The sequence below is a fragment of the Panthera onca genome, chromosome B2 (assembly GCF_046562875.1).
Source record: "Panthera onca isolate mPanOnc1 chromosome B2, mPanOnc1 haplotype 2, whole genome shotgun sequence".
NCBI classification, from domain to species: Eukaryota; Metazoa; Chordata; class Mammalia; order Carnivora; family Felidae; genus Panthera; species Panthera onca.
In genome coordinates, this window is record NC_138343.1 from 5,036,006 (window position 1) to 5,051,362 (window position 15,357).

The 15,357-nt window shown below is 42.3% G+C and overlaps 1 long non-coding RNA gene and 1 pseudogene across 1 annotated transcript; both read left to right on the forward strand.

Annotated features, from left to right (window-relative positions):
• Nucleotides 1-551: 551 nt before the first annotated feature.
• Nucleotides 552-12,108, forward strand: LOC132666641 (uncharacterized). The gene is made up of 3 exons (XR_014137689.1): nt 552-6,838; nt 10,050-10,286; nt 11,292-12,108. It is a non-coding gene; the product is annotated as an uncharacterized LOC132666641 (long non-coding RNA).
• Nucleotides 12,109-12,143: 35 nt separating this feature from the next.
• LOC145715482 (protein numb homolog pseudogene) lies at nt 12,144-14,794 on the forward strand (annotated as a pseudogene).
• The last annotated feature ends 563 nt before the right edge of the window (nt 14,795-15,357 follow it).

Genomic DNA, 15,357 nt, shown 5'->3' on the forward strand with positions numbered 1-15,357 from the left:
CTGGAGGCTGGAAGTCCGCGTCGGCCGGATCATGCTCTCTCTGGGCCCTGGGGAAGAGCCTTCCTTCTTTCTAGCTTCTGGTGGCTCCAGTAATCCTGGCATTTCTTGCCTTGCAGCCTCAATACTCCAATCGCTGCCTCTCTCTCCTTCCCTGTGACTCCGTGTGTATCCTCTCCTCTTCCTATAAGGGCCCCGCTACATGCAGGCTGCTTTCATCTCCAGATCCTTCACTAATTATGTCTGCAAAGACCCCATGCCCAAATAATGTTACATTTTGAGATTCCATGTGGGCATGAATTTTAGGGGGCTACTATTCAACACAGTACAAGGGGAAAACATGATTTTCTCACTATATTATTAATATTTTCTCTACTGTGGGGCACCTGGTGACTCAGTCAGTTAAATGTTGGACTCTTGATCTCAGGTCAGATCTTGATCTCAGGGGTCATGAGTTCAAGCTCCACGTTGGGCTCCATGCTGGGCATGGAGCCTACCAAAAAATATATATATATATTTTCTCCACCACAATCTACGGTGAGAGGAAGTTATGGTCCAAAATGAATCCAGGAACTCAAACATTGTCATCACTGCCTTGTTTCTTTCTCTCCGTGCTGTGCCTTTGTTTCCTTCTGTGTCAGCTTCATTCTCCTGCAAGCTTACCTCGTGTGCTGACAAAGTAGTTTCCAACATCTCTCCAGGCTCAAGTCTTCTTCACAGATTGTGATCCTAGCAAAAATGAAAACTACTTTACTGATGGTTCCAGTAAAATACCTCTGAAGGACTTTGCTTGGCTCATCTCTGAACAATCACTGTGGCCCAGGGCATGAAGTACGCTTATTTGGCCAAATTTGAGTCGCATGCCCGCCCTGAATGTTGGGAGGTCGGGTGACCCTACCCCAGGGATGAGGAAGGGATGGTGTCCTAAGAGATTCTAAGTAGGCAAAAAATCACATTATCCCTTGCAAAACTGAAAATAGCTTTATCAATAGCTTGATTGACAGCTGTACATAAAATTCTAGGTTTATAATTTTCTTCCAAAATATTGACAGTAATATCTCATTATTTTCTTTTATCCCAACATTACGAAAAGAAATTGAAAGTACAGAAAAATTAGAAGAGTTTTATACTGAACGTCCATAGATCTGTCACTTAGATTCTACAATTAACATTATATTTCCTTTATTAAATACCTTTCCACGTATCCATCCCTCTGCTCATCTATCCATCCATCTTATTTTCTAGGCATTTCAAAGTAAGTCACAGACACTGCTGCCCTTTACTCTCAGACACTTCAGCGTGCAGATCATTACCGATATTCAATTCGGTTTGATATTTGTTTACAATTTTTTTTCATTTGAGCTAAAATTTTTATACAACAAAATGCAGAAATTTGAAGTGTGCCATTCAGTGAGTTTTGACACTGAAACCCAAACCCATATCAAGATATAGAACATTGCGTCTTCCCTCGTGTCCCTTCCCAGGAAATCCCTGCACCTGCCCCCTTGCAGAGGTAGCCGCTGTTCTGAATTTTGTTTTTCTCATCGTGGATTCATTATGCCTGTTTAGGACTTCCTGTAGATGGACTCATACAGCAGTCGCACTTTTGTGTAAGGATTCTTTCACTCAGCATAATGTTTTTACACTTATCCATGTTGTTGTCTGTATCCCTTTCATTGTATAGCTATACCACCGTTTATTTATCCATTTTTCTACTGATAAATACATGGGGACTGTCTCTAGTTTTCAGCTATTGTGAATACAGCTGCTACACACATTCTTGCACACATCTTTTGTGTTTTGTTTTGTTTTGTTTGTTTTGGTTTTTTTGTTTTAGAGAGAGAGAGAGAGAGCACGCGTGCAAGTGGAGGAGAGAGGGGCAGAGGAAGAGAGAGAATCTCAAGCAGGTTCCATGCTTGGCACAGAGCCCACCGCAGGGCTCAGTCCTATGACCCTGGGATCTTGACCTGAGCTGAAACCAAGAGTCAGATACTCAACGGACTGAGCCACCCAGACACCCCTGCACACATCTTTTTGTAGGCACAGTTTCCATTTTTCTTGGACAAAGTGCTAGGAGTGGAGATGTGAAGTCATAGAGTAGCTGTAGGTTTCATTTTTTGAGGACCTTGCCAGATCTTCTGCCAGAATGATCATCTTATTTTACAGCCTTCCAATAAAGCATGAGAGTTCTGGTTGCTCCACAGCCCTTGCCAACATTTGTTGTCAGTCTTCCCAATTTCAGTCATATTGGTCATATAGTAGTGTTTCATTTTGATTTTAGTTTTTAATTCCTGATTTCTAATGATTTTGAGCAGTTTTTCATGTGCAATTTGTGTATTTTCCTTTAGGTAGTATTTGATTAAATCTTTCAGTCATTTAAAAACATGAATTATCTTTTTTTTTAAACACAAGTGGGAAAGTTTATTAAAGCAAAAAGTGCACTGTCAAAATAGGAGACCAGCCGAGCTAGAGAGAGAGCTGCATCAGATTATCTTTTTGAACTGTACAGCTCTTTTTTTGTTGTTGGCAGGGTTCTTTATATATTCTGGATTTTGAGCTTTCTCAAGTATGTTTTTTAAGTATTTTTTCCAAACAATACATTGTCTTATAAATGTATTTATAAGAAACAGAACTATTTAAAACTTGATGAATTTATCATTTCTTCCTTTTATGTTTTTTGCTTTCAGCGTCCTTCCTACCCCAAGTCATGAAGATATTCTTCTGTGTTTTCTTCCATCTTTTTTTTTTAATGTTTTTTATTTATTTTTGAAAGACAGAGAGGGTATGGGCAGGGGAGAGACAGAGAGAGGGGGAGACACAGAATCCAAAGCAGGCTCCAGGCTCTGAGCTGTCAGAACAGAGCCTGATGCGGGGCTCAAACTCATGAACCATGAGATCATGACCTGAGCCAAAGTCAAACGCTCAACCAACTGAGCCACCCAGGCACCCCTCTTCCATCTTTTTGTTTTAGTTATTATGTTTAGTCAAGAATTCATCTCGGTTTATGTGTATGGTTTGAGGTAGGGATCAGGATTCTTCTTTTTCCCCTATGGATATCCAGTTGTTTTAAGACATTAACAAAAATTCTAATGTTTTCTGATATCTAATAATTGCAGATTGCCTGCTGCATGTCTGATTTTTATTCCCTTGAAGGTGACTGATTTCTTCCCTCTCTAAGTGCTTTTTGGATCTTCTTTTTTCCTTAGGACATCTAATATTATCCTGCCAACCTCTCAGTATCTTCTTTCGATCTGAAGATTCATAGCGATCTTAGCTTTGGTAGATTTTCTTCAGTGATTTCTGTCATAACTTCTACCCTTGCATTTTCTCTGGGCTCTCTTTCTAGAACACATTTTGGTTGTATTGTGGACCTGGATTAGACCTCCAGGTCTTTTATATTTTCTCTTTATTTTTTGTCTTTCTCATTTTTCTCATGTCATATTTCTACCTTTCTAGAAACAATTATAGTGTGGCAAGCATATTTTTAATTTCCAAGTACTTTTTCTTGTTCTCTAATTGTTCCTTCTTTATAACATCTTGTTTTTACTTTAGGTATTTATTATATCTAGAATATCTCCAAAAATATTAATTAGAGGCTTGAAAATTTATTTTTCTGTTACTTAAATTGGTTCTTGTGAGGTCAGATTTATTTTTGCTTCTTCTGTTTTTTTTTTTTCTTTCTTTCTTATGTAGCTGATTTCCCTCCTGTGCCCAGTGATATGGGGGGTGCTTTTTATAGTTTTAAAAAAAGCAAAATAAGCTGATTTTTTTCTAGATGTGTTTCCTCTACTATTGCATATAGGGTGGTTTTCCTGCTAGCTAATTACTCAGAAACCAGAAGAGGCTGACAGGAAGTTCTGTGTTCATGAGCAGAGCTTGCTACACAGGAAGACTTCCTGTTACAATGAAAAAATGGAGAGCCAGAGAGAGGAGGGCTTTGCTGGGCTGCTACCACTCACCCCCCCTAGTATTGGTTCATCAGTATTGTATAAAAGCTATTGTCTGCTGATTGTCCTTTTCTCATTTCTCACGAGATGAGAAATTTATCTATCTATTTATTTATGTTTTTTAAAGTTTATTTACTTATTTTGAGAGAGAGAGAGAGAGAGAAAGAGGCAAGGTGGGAGGGCCAGAGAAAGAGAGAGAGAGAGAGAGAGAGAGAGAGAGAGAGAGAATCCCAAGCAGGCTCTGCACTGTCAGTGTAGAGCCTGATGTGGGCTCTGTCTCATGAACCCTGAAATAATGGCCTGAGCTGAAACCAAGGGCCATAACCTTAAGCGACCGACTATAATTCAGGTCATGATCTCATGGTTTCTGAATTTGAGCCCCATGTTGGGATCTGTGCTGACAGCTCGGAACCTGGGGCCTGTTGGATTCTGTGTCTCCCTCTCTCTCTGCCCCTCCCCTGTTCACACTCTGTCTCTCTTTCCTTAAAATAAATAAACATTAAAAAAATTTTAAAAAAATAATAAAACTAAAGCTTCATTCTATCTTTCAAATTATTTATTTCCTGCTCTTTCTTTTTTTTTTTAATTATTTTTTTAATGTTTGTTTATTATTGAGAGACAGAGAGAGACAGAACATGAGCAGGGGAAGGGCAGACACAGAATCTGAAGCAGGCTCCAGGCACAGAGCCTGATGCGGGGCTTGAACTCACAAACCGCAAGATCATGACCTGAGCCGAAGTCAGACGCTTAACCGACTGAGCCACCCAGGTGCCCCTCCTGCTCTTTCTGAATGGCATCTTTCATTGGATTTGGGTCCATATCTTTACTTTCTCATGGCTATGCCAGACTAGCATCCACTTTCATGCCCTCCTTTATTGTGTTCCTTTTTCCAGAAACTTTCTTCTTCTTATCCCTCTTTTCTCCCACCTTAACCTAGTGAAATTCTTCCCAACTCTTGAAGCTAATTTGAACATCCTTCCTCCATGAATCCCATCTATTTAAAGTACCTTTGATTGGCCTTCCTTTTATCTTACTGTTACTCAACTCAATGCCTCTTGTTCACAATTCAGGTCTTAATTACACAGTGTCGTATTGGTCACTCTCATTTCAAATGTTTATTATTATGCTGGTAACTATTAAAAAGTCTTCAGGACAAGCATTTAGTTTTCTCTGTCCTTCAAAACACGCAGCACAGTATGCATTTTAATAGGTATTCAATAAGTATTTGTAATTGATCAGCTTCCCTACTATTTGCAAGAAAGAAGATAGATAATAGCTTATATTTCTTTCTTCTGGAAACAGTAAGACATGAGTCTTTTAATTGAAAGCTGAATTGGGGATGTTCTGTTTCAGGCAAAAGGAATGCTGATTTTTCTGCACTAAGTTAATATATAACTATATTAAGTTACATAGCATAAATGTCTGCTCAAAGCCATGGCAATAGAAAGATCCACCAAAATTGAAGCAATTGAGGTCAGAGGGGTTTGGGAAAAGCAAAATAGCAAAAGGTGATTTAAAAATAGACTTTAGGGGCACCTGGGTGGCTTAGTGGGCTGAGCATCTGACTTGATTTTAGCTCAGGTCATGGTCCCAGCCTTGTGGGATCAAACCCTTCATTGGGCTCCATGCTGAGCATGAAGGCTGTTTGGGATTCTCGCTCTCTGTCTCTCTCTCTCTCTCCCCCCTCCTCCTTTTGCCTCTTTCCCCTGCTTGCTCTCTCTGTCTAAAATAAAAATAATAAACAAGTTAAAAATAAATTAAAATAGATTATTTATAGATTTAAATTTCTGTAACACTGCTAACAATGTCATCTTCAATTAAAAAGGAAAGTGGTCTAGTGGTAGAAAAAGAACAAATAATAAGAAATAATGTGCTTCTGGTAGTAATTACCACTGTTCACTAAGTATATCTGCTTCCCTACCCTTCTGGGCACATGGTAGTTTTGTCCTGCCTTGATCCAGTGATGTTAGGGGTAGCCATGTGACTTGCTTTGGCCAAAGAAATGAGAGTGAATGTGGTGTCACTTTCAGGTGGAAACTTTAAAAGCCAGTGAAGGATTTGCCATATTCCTGATTTCTGCCTGAGTGATCATGGAAGCATGTGATACTCCGTAATTCTGAATTCCTGAAAGTACGTAGTGAACAGTCTGTGTGCAGGTCTGTGATGGAAAGAGTGTGAGTGAGAGACAGACCTTTGTTGTTTAAGCCACTGAGTATAAATGATTGCTGTTCAGGCTCATCAAACCACCACCTGTGGGCCAGTTGCCTGTTTTGATAAAATTTTACTGGAACGTAGGGAAGACATTTGTTTCTGTGTTGTCTGTGTCTGCGTTCATGCTACAACTGAATTGACTAATTACAACAGAGACCATATGGCCTGCCAGCTGAAAATATTTACTATCACTCTTTAAGAAAAAGCTTGTTGACCTCTGACCTAGGGTATCCTAACTCTGATAGAACTGAAAGTCTTTGATAAGTGTCCTTTTATGGCTACTTCCTGTTTTGTACACAACACAAAAGATACAGTACCTAGCTAGCTAGCTTCCAAGATGGCAGCGGTGATCCCCAACCCTGAACACAAGGCTATTCACATCTCTGTGCACTTCCTTCCCACACTGAGCAGGGCTGACTTATGTAACCAATGTGGAAGTAATGGAGTGTGACTTCCACGTCTGGGTCATTAAAGATCGTGTGACTCCCATCTGCCTCTCTCTGAGACCACTCACTCTGGGAGAAGCCACTACCATGTTCCAAGGGCACTTGAAGCCTTAGGGAGAAGCCACATGGTGAGAAAACGAGGCCTCCTGACAACAGTTATGTGGGTCAAGCCCTCAGATGATTGCAGCCTCAGCCAAGGTGTTAACTACATGAGTGCTCTGAGCCCAAATCACCCAGGTAAGCCACTCCTGGAGACCTGACTTAGAAGAAATTATACGATAATAAACATTTGTTTTTTTATTTTAGTTTTTTAAATGTTTATTTATTTTGAGAGAGAGAGGGAGGGGCAGAGAGAAAGAGAGAGAGAGAGAGAGAGAGAGAGAGAGAGAGAGAGAGAGAGTCCCAAGCAGGCTCCACGCTGTCAGCTCAGAGCCCAATGTGGGGCTCCAACTCGAACCGTGAGATTGTGACCTGAGCCGAGATCAAGAGTCTGATGCTTGGGGCGCCTGGGTGGCGCAGTCGGTTAAGCGTCCGACTTCAGCCAGGTCACGATCTCGCGGTCTGTGAGTTCGAGCCCCGCGTCGGGCTCTGGGCTGATGGCTCGGAGCCTGGAGCCTGTTTCCGATTCTGTGTCTCCCTCTCTCTCTGCCCCTCCCCCGTTCATGCTCTGTCTCTCTCTGTCCCAAAAATAAATAAAAAACGTTGAAAAAAAAATTAAAAAAAAAAAAAAAAAGAGTCTGATGCTTAACTGAGTCACCAGTCGCCCCACATTCGTTGTTTTAACACTAAATTTGGGAGTAATTTGCTATTCAGAAGTAGATAATCAATGCAATATTCAAATGAAAAAATATCCTCGTACTCTGTACACTTACACATCTATGTATTTGCTTGTGGGATTTTACAGACACGTGCACATTGTTTTACTATTTTATTATTGGACAAAGAATTTGTGGACTTCCATAATTATAGTATACTTGTGTGAATATAGATAAGGTTATCTTACCTGTGGAAGAAATTATTATACATGTATAGATCTCTCCCATTTCCTTTTTAACACTGAATCTTTGTGGAATACAGGTGAAATGTGTTCTGAGAAGGAAGGAAAAGAAACTCCTAATATTTCAGTATTTCTTGATAGGGTAACTGCTCATGTTTACCCTAAGTTCTTTGTATGCAGGATTAGGGTAGAATGAATGGAGCAAACTCCTCATAGTACTTAATTATTTCATTTCTAAGTGATGATGCAAAAGTGTCAGAAGCCAGGTTTTTCCAATTAACTACTGTAACCTTTATATATACATTAAATGGAACAGTTAGTAATAACATTTGGAATTGTAAGAGTGACATATGGAATCAAGAAAGACCTTTGAAATGAAATTAAGGAATAGTCAAGAGGCAAAAGTCCATAGGAAGCAGGCTTCAAGGAAAACTGAATAAAAGTGTTCCTGATGGCATTTGCTTTTTCTTTTGCATATTGAGACCAACAGGCAAAGAAAATGGGTAAAAAATTCCTTCTCAAATGGTATCAGCAGATTAGTTTGCATAGCAGTTTGTATGTATTTAACCCAAAATATAAACAAATAAATTAACCCAAAATATAAACAAACGATATTTGGATAGTACTGGTAGGCATAAAGCCTGAGAAATAGAAAATAAAAAAGGAAAGTTAGAAAGAAAGAGAGTGGGGAATGAAAAAAGGCTAAAAAATGAAGAAAATCCATGGAGCCATGTGAGTATTCACGTGCATATTCCTTGGATTCTTAACCATGTTCCAAACTTGGGGACAATGCAGGTTATCTGGCCAAATCTCATTTTCTGAGCCTATGGCTTCCCTTGGGCCTTCAGGAAATAAATAGTCCACTATCAGTCAGCAAATGAGTACTGGCTTCCACAGCTTGGGCCCCCATGAAATGAGGCCAGGACTAGAGGAGAAATTCATCAACTCACTGCTACCCCAGCGAAGACCTCAAAACATAGTTTCTTTCTCCTTTTTACATCATGTTTGTTTAGGGGCGCCTGGGTGCCTCAGTCGGTTAAGCATCTGACTTCGGCTCAGGTCATGACCTCACAGTTTGTGGGTTCAAGCCCCACGTCAGGCTCTGTGCTGACAGGTTGGAGCCTGGAGCCTCCTTCAGATTCTGTGTCTCCCTCTCTCTCTGCTCCTACCCCATTCATGCTCTGTCCCTCTCTGTGTTGCAAAAATAAATTAAAAAGTTAAAAAAAAAATTTATATCACGTTTGTTTAGTGACCATATGACTCTATTGTGGACGGAAGGGCTGTATGTGCCTTGAATAATCCCTGTTGGACTGTGAGATTTTATTATTAAATCCCATGTTAGCATACATACCTTAAATGATAAGCCTGTATGGTTGAATTTAGGAGACCAGGTTCGCGGTGCTGTTGCATATACGATCAAACTATAGAGCTAATTCTCCAGGCCTGGATTGTCTAAGCATAAACTTGTCCTGTGTAGATGTTCATTGTGCTGATTAATTTTTATATAATAAATATGACCAACAGTCAAGACCATATCTGATAAACTAAATAGCACTATGAAGGAATAAAATATTTGAGAATTCCTGAAAAATCTAGCATGCTTGCTGACCATAAATACGAGGAGAGCTGTTGAGAAAACCAGATTTTTCTAAGAGAAAAGAATGTGTGTGTAGACAATGTATATCTTAAAGGGAAATTCTTTGGTTCTTTTTAGAATAGTAAACAATTGTTAAATACTTTATTGGATTTCTTGTTGTCATATATTTAGGCAATGTAAGCATTCACTTGAGTAATCATTTCCTAACTTGGACTGAACGTGCAGGAGTTGGCTTGGAGGAGGTTAGCCTTGGAGCCCCCTGGATTCTGTTTCTTCGGGGAGGAGGCTGGCACAGAATCTTCAAAAAGTGTCATTTTATTAAAAATGTAAACTGGGATGGCACCTGCTTTTCAACTAAGAAAATGTTTTACAATGTATCTAATGTAAATTTAACCCTCTAATGCAATTTAAACCCTCCAAGGGGAAATTAGGCAGATTAAAAAAATTTCTTCTTGAATGTATTTTTAGAGAATGAGCAGGAGAGAGGGGCAGAGGAGAGAGAGAGAATCTCAGGCTTAGTGCAGAGACCAGCGAAGGGCTCTATCTCACGACCCTGCTGAGATCACGACCTGAACTGATGCCAAGAGTCGGACCCTCAACCCATTGAGCCACCCAGGCGCCCCACTGAAGCAGATATTTTTAATCAAGATGCCCACCATCATCATTCCACAAATCCCATTGTTTGAAGCAGCCTAAGTCAAAGAAGCCAATTCTAACGTGATTGAGTGGTTTTCCTGTAGTTAAAGCTAAATTTTAACTGAGTCCTATCTGACTTTTATCTGAATTTCATCAGAACATTATGGTCATGGCATTTTAAAGATTTCTTTCCTTTGATTATCCTTCCCATTTTACAGCCCTTCCAAATTGCAGAGAAGATTGAGCTAGAAGTGTTTTCTTCCCCCAGAGCACACTGCTGATTTTCTTGGCTCATCTCACTGAGACCAGACGTGGACCCCCTGCACACAGGGTCATAGGATTTGTTCAGCTGTGACCAAGAATCTCCAGTTCTATGGCATAGTAGCTGAAATGGAAAACTGCATTTTTTACCTTGACATCTCCTCCATCCTAGTTTTTCAGGATTGATGATTGGGGTAAGTGTAAAAACTTTTCAGTGGTTTCTTAGATAAGATACCAAAAGCACAAGCAACAACAAAAGAAAAGATACATAAAGTGAACTGCATCAAACTTTAAAACGTTTGTGTTTCAAGGAACAGCACCAAGAAAGAGAAAAGACAGCTCACAGGATGGGAGAAAATATTTGCAAATCATGTATCTAATACACCTCAGTAATAAAAATGCAACCCAACTAAAAAATGGGCAAAATCTCTGAGTAGAAATTTCAACAAAGAAAATAGAAAGATGACCAAAAGCACATGAAAGGACGCTTAGCACCCTTAATCATCAGGGAATGGTAAATCAAAACCCCCGTGAAATACCCCTTCACATGCACCAGGGTAACTATAATCAGAAAGAGAGATAACAACAAGGATGTGGAGAAGGGGTCCCCAGACACTGCTGGTGGGAATGTCAAGCGGTGCCATCACTTCGGGAGATAGTCTGGCAGTTTCTCAGATGGTTAAAGATAGAGTTAACATCTGCCCCCCAGTAACGTCACTGCCAGGTGAATTCATTTCTCACCAAAGAGAATGGGAAACACATGTGTGCACAAAAGCTTGTATACAAATGCTCATAGCAATATTATTCATAGCCAAAATATTCATATTCATAGCAATAGTATTCATAGCCAAAGAGCAGAAAAAAACCTTAAATATCCATCAACTGGTGAGTGGATAAACAGAAGATGATTGGGGCGCCTGGGTGGCGCAGTCGGTTAAGCGTCCGACTTCAGCCAGGTCACGATCTCGCGGTCCGTGAGTTCGAGCCCCGCGTCAGGCTCTGGGCTGATGGCTCGGAGCCTGGAGCCTGTTTCTGATTCTGTGTCTCCCTCTCTCTCTGCCCCTCCCCCGTTCATGCTCTGTCTCTCTCTGTCCCAAAAATAAAAAATAAAAAATTTAAAAAAAAAAAAGAAGATGATTTATCTGAAGAATATGAAACACTAATTTGAAAAGATCTCTGTACTCCTACGTTCACTGCAGCATTGTTTACAGGAGCCAAGATATGGAAGTAGCCCAAGTGTCCGTCTGTAGACGAGTGGATACAGAAGATGTGGAGATACATACGATGCAACATTACTCAGCCATAACAAAGGATGAAATCTAGCCATTGGCAACGACATGAAAGGGCCTTGAGGGTATTATGGTAAGTGAAGTAAGTCAGATGGAAGAGGACAAATTCTGTGTGGTTTCACTTCTAGGTGGAATCTAAAAAACCGAACGAACGAACCAACAAAACAAAAACAAATTCACAGATATAGAGAATGGAGTGGTGGTTGCCAGAAGGGAAAGGGGTTGGGGGTTGGACGAAACGGGTAAAGAGCTCAGCTGTATGGTGAAGGGCAGTAACTAGACTCTTTGTAGTGTATACAAATATCGAGTTATAATGTTGTACACCTGAACCTTACATAATGCCGTGTACCAATTTTACATCAATAAAAAATATGAAATACGCAGTGAACTATTATTCAGCATTAAAAAGGAAGTAAGTACTGAGATATAATACAACACAACATGAATGAACCATTACACTTAGAAGCCAGTCACAAAAGGACACATATTGTGTGATTCCATTGATATGAACCATAAGAGAAGGCAACTCTGGAGAGACAGAAGATAAATTAGTGGTTGCCTGAGACTGAGGAAGATGATAAGGGGGAGTACCTGCTAATGGGCACAGGGTTTCTTATTTGGGTGACGAAAACATCCTAAAACTGTGATTAGACAACTCTGTGAAAATACTAAAAACCATCGAATTGCACACTCTAGATAGGTGAATTTATGCTACGTCAATCATACTTGTAGCTGTTATTTAAAAAACTCTTCTATGGAAGTGACCAAGGGTACAAATCAGGGGCAGATCAAGAAGACAGGGGCCTGTTGTCATGGGGGAGGTGGTGGCACTTGGTGGCTACCGGTGGCCAAGGAAGAGGCAGTGACACTGGACTTGGTTGGGGGCGGCGGCAGATCTGGGGCTTCCGCAGCTTCTTCCAGGGTGGACGTCCAGCACAGCTGCTGTTGAGACCCAAGATCTTACTTCTCATCCCTCGATTGGAGTATTGGTGTACCGGCCATCTTTAGATGCCTCTGGAAGACAGATGAGGAAACTGAGGCCTGGGGAAGTTACAAAACTTGTTCAAAGTCACACAGTCTGTAAAGGACACAGCCACGACTAGAGTGGGTTGTCAAAATTAAAATGAACAGTCTACAGCAAAGTTTTAGGGGAAAGAAAGATGTTTGTGATCCACAAGCCAGTCGTCCACATCAGGGGCAGGCGGATGAAGAAGGGGTTTGTACTGGAAAATGCAGCTTCCTGGTTGAGTACCTTGGCCATATAGAAGTTAAGGAGTCCAGAGGAAGGCACAGCTGTGAAGATGCTGTCAAAAGATTGAAAGCTGAAAGAAGTTCTTCAAAGGCTTCTTTGGAAGGCGGTCCTGTGGGTTTCAGCAGGTGGACCTCCAGTTGTGGATGAAAATACTAAGGGGTGCCTGGGTGGCTCAGTCGGTTAAGCGACCCACTCTTGATTTCGACTCCAGTCATGATCTCATGGTTTGTGAGATCAAGCCCTGCATCAGGCTCTGTGCTGACAGTGCAGAGCCTGCTTGAGATTCTCTCTCTCTCTCTCTCTCTCTCTCTCTGCCCCCCCCACACACACACACTGTCTCTGTCTCTCTCAAAATAAACTTTAAAAATTAAAAAAAAAGAAAAGAAAATACTAAGGACCTCATAGTTGACCAGACAATAGAAAAAGTTACTTCCTGTGTCCCCGGTAGGAACTTGATAGAGGCTTCTCTGACATATGTCGTGATGGCACTGCTTGGCGCTGATCTGTCATTGCTCCGTGGCTGTCAAGGTCATGGGTGCAAGATTGAGCATGAAGGAGAGGAAGCAGAAGCTGGAGAAGGAATGTGGGGTGACTGCTACTTTTGATGCTAGTCGGACCACTTGTACAACAGAAGGGTCATTCCGTGTCACAACAGCCACCGAGCACGCAGAATGAGAGCAATCATGAAACAGACCCAAGGTGTCCAGAAAGGGCCGGAGTGGTGGCAAGCAGACAGCATCAGCTCCCTGTGCTCATGGAGCATGTCCTGCGAGGGTCCCTTCTCATCTGCCCCAGTGACCACGCCGGTGACAGCGGTAGCATCACCATCTCCTGCCTTTCAAGTGAGTGGCCCTGACTCGGCCTCCCGTGGGCTTGCGGCTCAGCCAGCCCGCACCGCCCTCGCGGCCACAGCAATGAAGCCAGCCCTGGAGCCCTGGCCCCTGATGCTGTTCACGGGGGAATTGCAGCCACGCACTTGGGGCCGGAGGCAGTCACTCTTCCGGTGCTGCCTCTCCAGGTCTCGTCCAGGCTGCTCAGACACACTGCGGCGGACTGCTGGTTAGAAGAGGGGTTCAAGAGTGTCCAGGCTCAGCTGCCCTTCCACGGTCAGTTCTCCAGCCTCCCGCACCCACTGCCATCACCCAGCCAGCACCGCCTTTCCAAGGGAACTCATTCCTCACCTCCCAGCCTGTGCCAGTGGTCTGGTCCCACCCCTGCAGCCAGCCTTTGTCCCTGCCCAGTCCTATCCTGTGGCCAATGGGATGCCCTATCTGGCACCTCATGTGTCTGTGATGGGCATCACTCCCTCCCGATGGCAGCCAATGTGTATGACACTGTGGGCCACCCTCAGGCTGCCCACCCCCATCAGCCTCCCAGCCCGGTCAAGCCCCAGACATTCCCTTAGTAGGGGACAAGCCTACTTTCCTACAAGACTGCCAGTCTTTCATTAAGCCTCCTGCTCAGCACCCCAACGGTTCTGTAGCTTTCAGCGGTGTAGACGATGGCGGGTTGGCCTCATGAGATGAGCACACGGAGGTTCCTGCAGGCACCTGTCCAGTGCATCCTTCCGAAACCCGGTGGGCTGCATTAGGAAGCAAGTCCAGGCAGCGTACTAACCCCTCACCCACCAACCCTTCCTCCAGTGACTTACAGAAGATGTTTGAAATTGAACTTTAAGCAGTCTGTATGGCTTATGTATGTTGTGTGTACCTAGGCAAGGGCAGGGGCAGAGGTCAAAGGAGCAAAGGGAACTTTGCCTTCCCTGTCAGTTTACTTTCCACTAATCCCAAGGGTCCCAAGGAGCATGTCCAGGCACAGGGTTCTGTGAAAGGTGCTTTTGAAAAGAAAGGGGCAGGAACATTTCTAGAGAAAAGTTGTCTTGCAGTTAGGCTAAAGAAGTCAAGGAAATGTTGCCCTCTGTCCACCTCCTGCTCCTGCAGTCCCTCACAGATCTCGGACAGCAGAGAGGCAGAAGTATACGGACAGGAGTCTGTATTCAAAGCACATTTACTGGAGTATAAAACAGTAGGGGAAGCAAAACCATCTCCCTTTGTTTTTCATGCCATTTGCCTGCCGCCCCTCAGTGCTGGCCTGTCTTAGAGCCCAAGAACGTGGTGGCCTGCGCTTGGGCTGGGGACAAGAGATAGGCGGGCTATGCTGCCAGGATTCCCAGGAGGTCACATCAGCAGTTGTCCAGCAGATTTTAGGTGTATCTTTAGGTATATTGTAGGTGTAAAGATGAGCTTCCACTTTGAGTAAGAATAAACAAATCTGTATCAAAAAAGCCAAAATCCTTATTTTCATGCATTTACATATTTTAAATAGTTGTCAATATTAAAAAGTTGTATGAATGTAAGTGATCTTGCCAAAGGTAAAAGGGTTACCTGTAAGAAGCTGTACATCTGATTGATTTATCAGTGATGCCCGTCAAAGTGGGGAGAGGGAGGCTGGGAGTCGCAGATGAGATCTCTGGCTTATTTGGTATCATTCGTGGTAAGTAGCACATTGCAGCAACACATGCGAGTGACAAATACAGTCACTAGGTGCTGGTTGTAAAGAAAAGAAAGAGCAGTGTTGTCCTGGGTTTCAACCTGGGGTGAAATTCTAATGTCGTTATTTTGTTTTGTTTTTTATTATTTTTACAAAGTTTATTTATTTTTGAGAAAGAGAGAAAGAGAAAGTGGGCAGGGGAGGGGCAGAGAGAGAATTCCAAGCAGGCTCCGT